Here is a 13,399-nt window from a genome sequence, read left to right as displayed (position 1 = left end):
ATAAGGAATATAGTCAATAATATTGTAATAACATTGTATGGTGATGGATGGTAACTACACTTATTGCGATGAGCATTTTATAATGTGTAGACTCATAAATTACTGTTGTGCACTTGAAACTAAGATAACATTGTATGTCAACTATACTTAAATAACAAATTATATTTGGGTGGGGTGATGCCTGGGTGGCTCAGCAGTTAAGCATCTGCCTTTGGCTCAGAATGTGGTCCCGGGGTCATGGGATCGAGTCCCACATCGGGCTTCCTTGCAGAGTCTACTTCTCCCTCTGCCTGTGTCTCTGCCCCTCTCTCTGTCTGTCTCCATGAATAAATAAATAAATCTTAAAAAATAAATAAATAAATTTTTAAGTGAAAAAAATATTTGTATAATTTACTTTCCCTTCTCATTCATTTTGTCTTGTCTCCAAGGTGTGCTAAGCTGCTAAATTACCAGGAGTTAGATTTTCTTACATTTTTTAAAGCTGCATTAAGTTTTGACATGGATGGGTGCATCTGTTTTGTTGATTCAAGGGATATCATCCATCATCCATGTGAAGGCATTGGGGATCCATTACTGCTTTTATATACTCCATATTGAAAATCTTAGATGTAACAATTAAATACAACACTTACTTTTTTTTACTCTATGCCTTCTGCATGGAAATATATTTCTCTCCATCAGCTTAGCAAGGACAATTAGTCATGACAAGAGGAAACTTGCTTGTCATTATGCCTTGAATTTCGTTTTCTTCTGAGATTTCAGTCATAGTTTAGTTTGATTTTATTTACTAATTATGTAGGAAACTTTCATCTTTCTCCTGTTCTTACTCATACTCATTTGTCTTATTTCCTGTCTAATCTTCCCTCTCCTCTCCTCCCTTCCCATCTTACCTCCTCTTTCCCTCTATCACCTTTCCTCTCTCTGTCCCTTGTCTTCTCTCCACCCTGTTAATGACACCTAACAAAAGAGCTCTTGATTGTTTATTTAATTAGTTGGCTTATTAATTTGTAATATTAAGAAGACTCAGATCTCTATAAGTTTGACAAGCCATAGTACTTAAGTGTAAGCTTCAAAACAAATCTTTTTTAAAAATTTTATTTAAAAAAAAAGATTTTATTTATTTATTTATTTATTTATTTATTTATTTATTTATTTATGAAAGAGAGAGAGAGTTGGGGGATGCGGAGAAAAAGAGAAAGAGAAAGAGTCTTAAGCAGGCTCTGTGCTGAGCATTCAGCCTGACACTAACTCCATCTCACAACCCTGAGATCATGACCTGAGGCTAAATCGAGTTAGATGCTTAAACAACTGAGCTACCCAGGTATCCCTTCAAAACAAATCTTAGTTATCTTCCAGGAAGTGTTCTTTGGGCCTAAAGAGGCACATAGATTAATGATAAAGAGGCACATACATTAAACTCTATCAAATTGTGACTAGAAAAATAAAATAAATCAATATTTGAGAATCAAAGTAAGCACAAGTGTCTCTGTAAGTTAACCAAAGTCCCTCATTTTAAAAAGAGAAGAAAACTTAACAAAGAATCAAAGAAAAACAAAAGTAAAACTATATATTCTAAACTACTATCGAAACAAAATAACATCTCTAACTGAAAACATTTCTTAATGAACACTTGCCAAAGACTGTCCTACTCAATTTGACAGAATTATGGATTTCATATTAAAATCCAGGGATGGTTTCCTGCTCAATAAAATGGTTTTGTTTATAAGTTCATTTTACAATAAGTTTCAAAAGTGTAAAATCTGTATTTCAGTATCAACATATATGCTAATATGTAATGAATACACATATATACATACATATGTACATGTATATAGATATCTTTCCAAAATAATTTAATGAAAAGTTGTGAACCAAGATGTCAGCAGAAAAAAATAGAAGTTTACAGAGTACTTATGTAAAGTGGGATATAATCTTAATAAACATCACAGAATATTATAATTTTGACAAGTATCACAAGTGTTTTGCAAATGTATTATTCAAAAAGTGGTAGTAAATCAAAGCAGTAATTTGAAGCCTTTTTTAAGAAAAAGAAATTTTAAATGATTTTATATTAACAAGGAACTTGTCAAATCAACTGAAGTTTCCTTTCTCATAGTAATGTTTTACTGGAGCATGAGGTTTTTTGAAACAGTCAATTCTCTCAGTCAAAATACTTGAATTCAAATATCAGGAGTTTTGTTTTGATCAAAGACAAAAAAGATGGAAATGGAAAAGATCTACATAGGTATTCCTCTTAGTACAAAGGAATCATTCCTGTCCATTTTACATGATTAATTAGAAACACAGCCTTAGAACACAGGGCAAAGAGGTATTATTAAAAAAAAAAAAAAAAAAAAAAAAACTTCATATTAAAATGTAGAGGATTTTTCCTATGAATAAAGCATTTTATGTTTTTTTTTTTTAATTTGGTTGTTTTTTTATTTGGTTGTTTTTTGTTTGTTTTAGAGAGAGAGTGAGGGAAAGAATATACATATAGGGAGTAGGGGGTAGGGGTCAGAGGGAGTGGAAAGAGAGAACCTTAAGCAGACTCCATGCTCCAGGGCCACCACAGAGCCTTAGAGGGGGTTCAATTGAAGAACCTGAGATCAGGACCTGAGCCGAAATCAAGAGTCAGATGCTTAACTGACTGAGCACACAGGCGCCTCTATAATAAATATACCATTTTTAAGGCAACTGCCCTCTCTAAATGCAGGAGTTCGTCCAACGAAAGATGAATGGATAAAGAAGATGTGGTTTATGTATAAAATGGAATATTACTCAGCTATTAGAAATGACAAATACCCACAATTTGCTTCAACGTGGATGGAACTGGAGGGTATTATGCTGAGTGAAGTAAGCCAGTCGGAGAAGGACAAACATTATATGTTCTCATTCATTTGGGGAATATAAATAATAGTGAAAGGGAATATAAGGGAAGGGGGAAGAAATGTGTGGGAAATATCAGAAAGGGAGACAGAACGTAAAGACTGCTAACTCTGGGAAACGAACTAGGGGTGTTGGAAGGGGAGGAGGGCGGGGGGTGGTAGTGAATGGGTGACGGGCACTGGGGGTTATTCTGTATGTTAGTAAATTGAACACCAATAAAAATAAATAAATAAATAAAAAATAAAAATAAAAAATATAAAAAAATAAAAAATAAAATAAAATAAAATATTTGAATATAACTGACAAATAAATGATCTGTGCACTTAATAATTTCTATTATCACTATATGTTACATAAATCCCAAAGTAGTCTTGAAATAAAAGGAGATAGTGCTGTAAAAATCAGAAATACCAGGGTCTACAATCCTCTGCTACTTCAGCTAGTTAAATTTTGTGATCCTAATGATCATTCAATTATACATTTATAAAGCACCTATACAAAACTATATGCTGTAGAATTTACGTGTATCATAATTAATGGCAGTGAGATGGACAGGTAAACAATCACTACAATCAACCTCTACATATTAGAAGATAGTGTATGGAAAACAAAATGTTGGAAAAAAGAGTGCATCATCTTTCTACCTGCAGGGATTCTGAAGAAAGAAAATGAAAAAAAAGAAAAAGAAAAGAAAAGAAGAAAAGAAAAGAAAAGAAAAGAAAAGAAAAGAAAAGAGAAAAGAGAAGAGAAAAGAAAAAAAGAAAAGAAAAGAAAAGAAAAGAAAAGAAAAGAAAAGAAAAGAAAAGAAAAAAGAAAAGAAAAGAAAAAGAAAAGATAGATGACCTGCTGCAAACCCTTTGCAAACATGCTCATTACATCCCTCTGATAATCACACATGTGTGGTGCATGGTAATGGGAGAATCTTTAGATTTGAAAAGCTTTTCCAAGATGTGCCTAGTCTGTTCAGAACTGTTTGTGGAGAATAAACATGTTACCTTAGGATCTATTGTGAAACTTAAGAAATGCAATATAAACTGTAATAGCAGAGTATAACTTGTATACGTTACATTAGCGAAACAGTTCCCTTTCGTGTAAATGATGACCTATGTGCAACATTTTGAGATCACAGATGTTAAAATCAAACCACAAAACATCTTAATATAGCAAAAAACAATCTGGGGAGCCTGTGGAGAGTTTTGCACTTCTCCACATTTCTTCGCCTATGTTTCAAATTTACTGCTACTTTTGAAATATTGAAATCACTGGTAAACCTTGGAATTGGCTAAGAGTTCCAATTTTTGTGAGATTTAATAATCCCAGGTTGCCATTTCTGAGGTTGGCGATCTGGTTTGAAGGACCAGATTATAAAATTTGTCTTGAGGTTGATTAAGCAAAGCAATTACTCTGTATTTACATAGATTGTATATTCTCAGGTGTTGTAATGGTTGTATTAATGGAGATTACAGAACTCAATACCTCAAACCCATCCCTCTCTTGGCATTATCACTCTAGTGTAAATAGTGTACATACATAACAGATGAGTGAACCTTATGTGTAAATAGGTACCCATCAGTTACTTAGGAAGAAGAGATGAGATTGGATTGATAGCAGTTTTTCATTCCTGTGCTATTTTTATTAGTTTACTAGGTTACTAAGTGGGCCAATATTCAACAAATAAATGACATATATGGTTTTATAGTTTAGGTGAATATATTTTGTCCTTGATGTAGAGAACAAATTGGAGAAGGACATAAGCAGAGGCCAGGAGAACAGGTGGCAGGGTTGGGGGTGGAGGACTGTTGTTATTGAGGGGGGACACTAATACAGGATTTACATATTGATAGCAGTGAGAGGTGCTGAGAGATCGGGGCAGATTAGCAAACTGTCCTATGTCAGGATTATAGATAAGAGTGAGGCTCAGGATGAATATACATATTTGTCATCTGTAAGTAATATCTGTAGACCAGAGGGAAAGGAGTTTTAAGAAGAGTTCTAGAATACCACAGTTTTGTTTTGTTTTGTTTTTTCATTTTATCCCCCTCCCCTTTTCCCTATAATCCACTGGTATAGAGAATGGGGAGAGGGTGTTAGGATACCTGTCCTGTGGAGCTAGTCTAGGAGAACGCCTCTGAAATATTAATATGCACATGCTCTGTGCCCATCAAACTTCTCTTTGGCTGAAAAGAAGGTATTCTCAATAGCCAAACTCTTCTGTGAGGTCATCTAAAGCTGTATCAATCACTTAATCTCTTGGCAAGTGCTTAAAATTGCGAGCGTGTGGGAGAGACTGATGCATAAGGGAATAGGATACATTCTCCTGCAGAGCCAGGGGGAAGTCATATCAAGACTACAATTTCAAGGAGGCACCTGGGGAGCTCAGTTGGTGAAACAACTGCCTTAGGCTCAGGTCATGACCCCAGGGTCCTGGATCCAGCCTCAGGTCTGCCTCTCTGCTGAGCCCCTCTCACTCTCCCTCAGCTGAGCTTTCCCTCTCCCTCTCTCTCTCTCTAATAGACAAATAAATATATATTTATTATATTATATTATATTATATTATATTATATTATATTATATTATTATATTATATTAGATTATATTATATTATTATATTACATTATATTATATTATATATATATTTTTTAAGAATTCCAATACAGAGAATTTTAGTATAAATAAGAGGTGAGGGAAAACAGGGAGAGCCCAGCGAGGCTTCCATAACTGCATACTCTTTAAAAGCCGGCATTACTGGCAAAGAGTAGACCACCTCGGCCCCCCAGGGGACCAATGCAGGGACGCAGAGCTGGGCTCCTGGGGCTCCTCTCCTCCCAGGACTGACCTAGGTCAGGGACAGGGAAGGAGGCCCCGCTGATGCAGGGGCAAAGTGGGTCAATGTTCTTGGCAGTGACTGAGGACAGGCCGAGGCCCGTGGCCACTGTCCCCTCAGGGCCTGCTGGGCCCGTCTGGGGAGCCTTTGTCCACTCCCTGAATACGGAATTGAGACCAAGAAATGATCAAGGAAGGTATTTTTTTTTCCAATTATATAATAGCTTTAATCATTTAAATGTAAGGTATTTAAGCATAGTTTCATGATTTAAAAAAAAAAACTACATTGCATTAGAATAATTTTTTTTCCTCATAAAAAATGTTTTTTCTTTGCCTTTTTTTTTTTCTTTTTGGTAATGCTTTCAATTTGTTTTTTTTGTTTTTTTTTTTTTAATTTTTTATTTATTCATGATAGTCACACAGAGAGAGAGGGGCAGAATGCTTTCAATTTGATTCCAGTTAACACACAGTGTTATATTAGTTTCGGGTGCACAATATAGTAATTTAACTTCCATACGTCACCTGGTGCTCATCAAAAGTGCAGCCCTTAATCCCCATCACCTAGTTAATCCAGCCCCCCACCTCCCAAGGCAGGCAATTTTTATATATTTTAGACAAAGAGATAATAAATTTGTGAGGAATTGATAAGATAAGGAAAACAGATCTTTGGGAGCTTATATTAGTAAGGAATTCTAAGCAGAATCTGAGCTGAGGTCCTAGATTAGTCAAAAGTAACAAGGTTTGTTTCTACAGCTTTCTCAGCTTTAAAGTCCTTATCTCTGGTAATAAGGATGTCTGTACTTCTTAGTACAAGGAGAGTACTTTTCATATGGAAGATTTATTTCTTGTTTTCAGAGGGGCAGAGTAGGATCTGAGTATCCTTGTACTAGCTTTTCCCAAGTAGCTTCGATTAAAAGTAATCAATATGCTGTTGTAGCACAATTTGGGGTGGCCTGTTCTGGGCCCCTAGCTAGAAAGGAGGATGTTTTTAGTTTTTCAGTAGACAAGACAGGATAAACCTATATAAAGTAAGCCTATATGATGATTGCAAAGGCATGGTTTTATTTTTTTATTTTATTTATTTATTTGTTTATTCATGAGAGGCACAGAGGGGCAGAGCCATAGGCAGAGGGAGAAGCAGGCTCCATGCAAGGGGCCCGACACGGGACTCGATCCCAGGTCTCCAGGATCAGGCCCTGGGCTGAAGGCGGCACCAAACCGCTGAGCCACCCGGGCTGCCCAAAGGCATGGTTTTAAAAGGCAGTGAGTACTCATCAGTAAAATTTCAAGAAATTCTTGCCGCTTTCCTGGGTGCAGGAACAGTCTTAACTCATGTAGACCTTATATTTTATTTGAGAATCAAGACTAATATATTTGAATGGTGGAGAGACACTTAAGGGCTATTTTTAGTGCTAGCAACTGGTACAAGAGGAGTCAAATGTATATAGTTTACCCTTTATGCAACATTAAAGATAAGAGTGGAGACTGGTCTTAAAGGATGACTGTGATTAGAGCATGGCAGATGTGGGAGAGAACCATGATTTCCTAGGGACTATAATAAAGAAGGTAAAGAGATATGCATGTTAGGTAAAGTGCCAGAGAATATGTATGTTAGGTTTGTAGGCTGCCTTATATAGCCTCTGTCATATATTTCCCTCCAACCATCAAAGAAGTTAAAACAAAAAGAAGAAGAGAAGAAGAAAAAAAAAAAAAAAGAAGAGGAAAAGAAAAAAAAGATTGTTTCCTGGAGGATTGTACATAAGTAGTCAGTGGGACAGATTTGGCCAATAGACCATAGCGTGCCAATCCCAAATTTAGAATTACTATATGGAATTCTGTTTGATAAGACTGAGAGTTTAATACTGGACAATAACGGAAGAGAAGGTGGAAAGAAAAGCTAAAACCATTATATTAAGCTATATTATTAAGAACATTGAAAGGCGGAATGAAGCATTGGGCTTGGACTTTGATTTTATCCCCTAAATATAGGGTGAAAGTGTTTATATTCCAATTAATTTCAGTTATTTTAACATAAACCAAATTATTCTTCTAATTTGATCCTGGGAAATCAAATGGAGGGTGTTTAATTAAATGGGAACATTAAATCAAGTCTTGCTTTATCTCTTACTGGGTAGAGCCAAAGCGTTTCTTTTTAAAATTTTCTGTTGCTTCTGAAACTACACCTTTTAATGAAATTCAATGACTGCTGGTATTAATTTATTGACCTTGGAAGTTCTGATGCACAAATTAAATGAAGACCATATGGGGCGGTTTTCTTTGGAGATGATGTGTATTTTGTACTTGTGATATTAAGGGGACTGTTATTGAAACTCAAATCCTAAATTTTCTATTTGCTCACAGCTGGGGTGTCCCTAGGTGCTGGTAAGAGTTGTCAGAGTTCCCTCATAAAATTTTGGAGGTTTCAAAAGTTTCTGCATCTTCATAGAATTTTTATGTACCTCTACTTGTGAATTCCTTAGGCAGTGGCTTTCCTAGCATCATATATGAACACAGACATATGTGATACATAATCCACACATGTGAAAAATTTACCCCCATGAAATTCTTTGTTATCAGCTGGATTTTTCATTCTGATAAATCTATTTCTTATAATGTATCTTTATTTTTATTTATTCTATTTTTAAGATTTTATTTATTTATTTATGTGAGACACAGAGAGGCAGAGACATAGGCCGAAGGAGAAGCAGGCTTCTTGCAGGGAGCCTGATGTGGGACTCCATCCGAGGACCCCAGGGTCACGACCTGAGTCAAAGTCAGACATTCAACCACGAGCCACCCAGGTGCCCCTAAAATACATGTTTAGGAAATATGGAGAAATATAGACCAGAGAAATAACAATAGAAAAAATTCTAGTAGTAAAATTTTCAGAGTTGAATAATGGTTTTGATAATGATGATATGAGAAAAATATATAATAGTATATAGGATTGCTTAGAAAATTAAGTGAAATTGAGTAATGTGGGATAATGATTTGTAGATGGGAGAGAGAAATACTGTTAAATGACATCAAATTACAATTTTTAAGTGAAATATGTCAGTGAACTAATAAAGAGTAATATTCAGACAATTTTAATTTCAAAGGGTCAGTTAGTTGGGATTGAAAGATTATAAATGGAGAATTAAAGAGAAATCAGAAGGCAGAGAACTGATTGAAACACTAAATTATGAAAAGGTTAATGTTACTTAGACATGCACACTTTAAATCTACAAAATTTAAGACTCTGCTAAAGCAGATTTGTTTACATATGAGTATAAATCCTATGCAGAATTTTCCTTCAGATCCTAGATTGATGATTATTTTGTGAATGTATGAGAGAAATGCAATCTGGGAGATCTTTCTAGGGATTTATCAGAATTGTAATGTTGTATTCCTAAAGCTGATTCATAGGTAAAATTGTAATGCTACACTTGTTTTATCATTGTTATAACCTATATATGTTACATATTATTTTGCCCAAATTAATATTTTCTAGTTTTTAAAAGTTAAAGATATGTAAAATGAATTTGAAAGTGTTAATTTCAGAAATGAGAGTGTGAAGATGATGAAAATTGATAAGATTAAAAAATGAGCTACCAGGACATATTAAAATATTTAGGAAAAAAGAAATCAACAAAAAACAGAAATATAGATGAAATTTTTTTCTTTACAAAATTTCACCAGTATGAAATAATGATCTAAGAGCCATATAATTTTTCATAGTCCAAAGCATGATACACTTTCCTTCATACCAACGAACTTTTATTCCTCCAATCATTTTAATCATCTGAATGCAGAGGAAAAGGTCACTGGACAGGGAATTAGGGTTTGTGGAGGCTGAGTACAACTTTCTCACCAGCAAACTGATTTGTTATATAGTCATTTTTTTATTTTCTTAATCATTAATTAGCTAATATTTATTTTTCCACTCTACATAAAGAGCGTTCTTACTTATATGTTCTAGAATACCATTACTGTCTGAGAACTGAAATAATCCATACTGCTTTGGAGGAGATGGGCACACAAATAAATGATTACAATGTGGCTTGATATTTTAATAGACAAGGTGCAGAATATGTCAAGGAAAGACATAATTTGTGAGAGAAAAGTTAGGAGGAAATCATCAAAATGTTATCACCAAATAATGACATTTGAGTGGTCATAAAAGAGTCCTAGGATGTTACCGACAGAAAGGATAAGTTGTCGATAGTACTAAACATTTCTGTTTGACGACAATGAGTTGTGCTTCTAATATCCAACTTTAGTGTAGATGTTTTGTAAGTAAATACAATTTATCTATATACATATACCTATATAGACATATATATAAACTCATGTATATGAACATATTTAAACATGTATATATACATATATATTTCCATTTGCATTCTGATTTGCTCTGGCTTCCATCATCAATCAAAATTTTAGACATTTCATTATTCATTGTACACATTTATTATGTTTAATTCTATCTAATGGAAAATTGACATTGTAGGGCAAAGTCCCTATGGATTTTCAAGCTTTTTTCTTCTAAAAGAATACCTGAAAGAGTTTTAGACAGTACAGGAAAACAATTTTTTTAAATTATTTCTTTTAGATACCAGTAAGAGTTAACAAACTGAATTAGCAATTTCTCTTCCATCCTCACCATGTACAGACATAAATCTACTAAATATTAAAGTGCAAAAGTGAAAATGAAATAAATAAAAACTAAAACTAAATTTTAAAAAGGTAGAGTATATGGATGAGTTTAACTCTCCTAATATCTAACATATAATGTGTGTATTTATTCAAGATTCATTTTAATAAAAAATATCCTTTGTACATTCATTATCTGTGCAGTCCCCATTAATGTTTCTTATTTACAGGAATCACCATGTTTTGACCAGTATTTCAATTTGGTATTACTTTTGATGGAAATTATTTTTTTCAAATTTTGAGAATAAACCAATTACCTCTCCAGAACAATTCTAGCAAACTCATTTAGGGGTGCCATCACCTAAAGTTATTCCCTGATCTCTTCTGAATGTCATGAAGTTTTCATGTAATTATACTTGACACTGTGAATAGTTTTCCTTTACTTCTTTTTTTATTTTTATTTATTTATTTATTTATTTATTTATTTATTTATTTATTTATTTATGATAGTCACAGAGAGAGAGAGAGAGAGGGGAAGAGACACAGGCAGAGGGAGAAGCAGGCTCCATGCACCGGGAGCCCGACGTGGGACTCGATCCCGGGTCTCCAGGATCACGCCCTGGGCCAAAGGCAGGCAGCAAACTGCTGCGCCACCCAGGGATCCCCAAACTTTCCTTTACTTCTAATTGTTAAAAATAAGAAGAGCAAGAAACTTTCAAAATTTTGTTACCGTGGTGATTAACAGGCTTTATGAAGAAACAAAAATCCAGCCAACAAAAGATAAACAAGGAAGAGGAAGGAAAGAGAATATAGAATTAAAAAAATAATATAAAAGAATATAAACTATGATGTTAATATATTAAAAAGAAATTTAGCCAAAGATTTGTAAGTAGTATGACATTTTGGACATGAGAAAAATAACTTCTCTTTAACCACCTGCATTAGGAAATAAATTTGTCTCTTTCTGTAAGGTGGCTGCTTCATCAACTATTATACTTTTGATGAATATATTTTTCAGATTGATACAAAAATGTAATTTTGAACATTTTTTTTTTAGATCTTATTTATTCATGACAGACACAGAGAGAAGAGAGAGGCAGAGACACAGGCAGAGGGAGAAACTGGCTCCCGCAGGAAGCCCAATGTGGGACTTGATCCCTGAACCAGGATCAGGCCCAGAGCCAAAGGCAGATGCTCAACCACTGAGCCACACAGGCATCCCTAATTTTGAACTTTTTAAAGCAAGACCTGTATATCACAGCAGGGGTGAGAGAAGTTCTTGAAGGTCAAAGGGGAAATTCCTCATGACAGCATTTGTTTTTGCAAGTTATGCCAGTATCTACAAAATCAGTAGTGTTCATTCTCAATGAAGAGGACACAATAAAAGGAAAAATTAGGCAGAGGACTTGGTAGCTATTCATAATCTCATTACAAACTACTATACAAAAAAAAAATCCTCTCCATCATAAAAGACACATTTTTCAATAAATTGAACGTAATAATATGTCTTACAACAATAATAATTAAAAACTGGATATTATCTTTAGTAAATATTCAGTGTATTTTATTTTTTTCTAATCTTTTACTCTTGATACACTTTGAAATAATTATCAGCAAAGCCACACATTAGGGTACTTACTTTATTTTTTTTCTTTAAGATTTTATTTATTCATATTATTTATTTATTAAGAGACCTAGAGAGAGAGACAGAGACTTAGGCAGAGGGAGAAGCAGGCTCCATGCAGGGAGCCTGATGTGGGACTTGATCCCCAAACTCCAGGATCACACCCTGGGCTGAAGGCAGGCACTAAACTGCTGAGCCACCCAGGCATCTCTAGGGTAACTTACTGTAAATAAAAAAGAAAGACCTATTAAAATTCAAGTGTATGGAATGGATGAAGCAATGTATGCTTAACAAAATGGGTACCAAGAGAGATCAAGTACAGAAATTTTTCATTGCATTTGAATAGAGTTAGTATTAAAGCTCATATGTTACTCTATTTAATGTTCTTACCATACAAATGATAAATGCCTTTTATGAGAGAAAAGCCTCCCAAGTTTGTCATAGATATGTGTAACTATGCCTTCCTAAACCCTCAGATTCTCAGGCATTAAGAGAGAGTACTGTTGTATAATGTAATGATCAATCTACTAAGAGTTCAAAAGTTTAAGCTCCAATACAAATACAATAGCAAATTAACCACATGACCTTGAAAGTTTATTTAGAATTTTTGAGTCTTTGTTTTTTTATTTATAATTTGAGCGCTTTGGTTTAACTAGTCTGTTCATCTGCAAAGCTCATCCTTTTTTTGTTTTGTTTTGTTTTGTTTAAAGATTTTATTTATTTATTCATGAGAGACACAGAGAGAGGCAGAGACATAGGCAGAGGGAGAAGCAGGGTGCCTGTGGGGAACCCAATGTTGGACTGGATCCAGTACCCCAGGATCACACCCTGAGCCAAAGGCAGATGCTTAACCACTGAGCTACCCAGGTGCCCAAGCTTGTCCTTTTAGAAGTTGACATTGTACTGAGAATTGAGTTATTTTTCATATTTTAATGTCTTCTAAGAGCATAATAAGTCTCAGTATTTAAAACTAGAACTTACCCATAAAATAAAATAATAAAAAAATAAAATAAAATAATAAAAAAATAAAATAATAATAAAATAAAATAAAATAAAATAAAATAAAATAAAATAAAATAAAATAAAATAAAATAAATAAACAAAACAAACCTGGAACTTTATCAGTGTAATATGATTTCTAATCACATGATCTTAGGTAATTGATTGATCAAAGGGAAAATAATATATATACTATTTTTAGTGAATACATGTGTTGAAAATGTTGTGCCTTTGTAGAAGAAGGCAATAAAAACAATTTCTCTGAAGTATTAAAATTAACTACTTTGCACAAAACCTGCCTGATTCAAAGATATTCTTTTTTTTTTTTGAGGTGTAATAATTTTTGAGATTTTATTTGTTTGCTCTTAATTCTACACTCAATTTATCCATTATTTTTTAAGATTTTATTTATTTATTCATGAGAGACATAGA

This window comes from Canis aureus, chromosome 35 (genome assembly GCF_053574225.1).
Source record: "Canis aureus isolate CA01 chromosome 35, VMU_Caureus_v.1.0, whole genome shotgun sequence".
Lineage (NCBI taxonomy): Eukaryota > Metazoa > Chordata > Mammalia > Carnivora > Canidae > Canis > Canis aureus.
The sequence above is the reverse complement of the archived record's forward strand: the minus strand, read 5'-3'. Positions refer to the sequence as shown.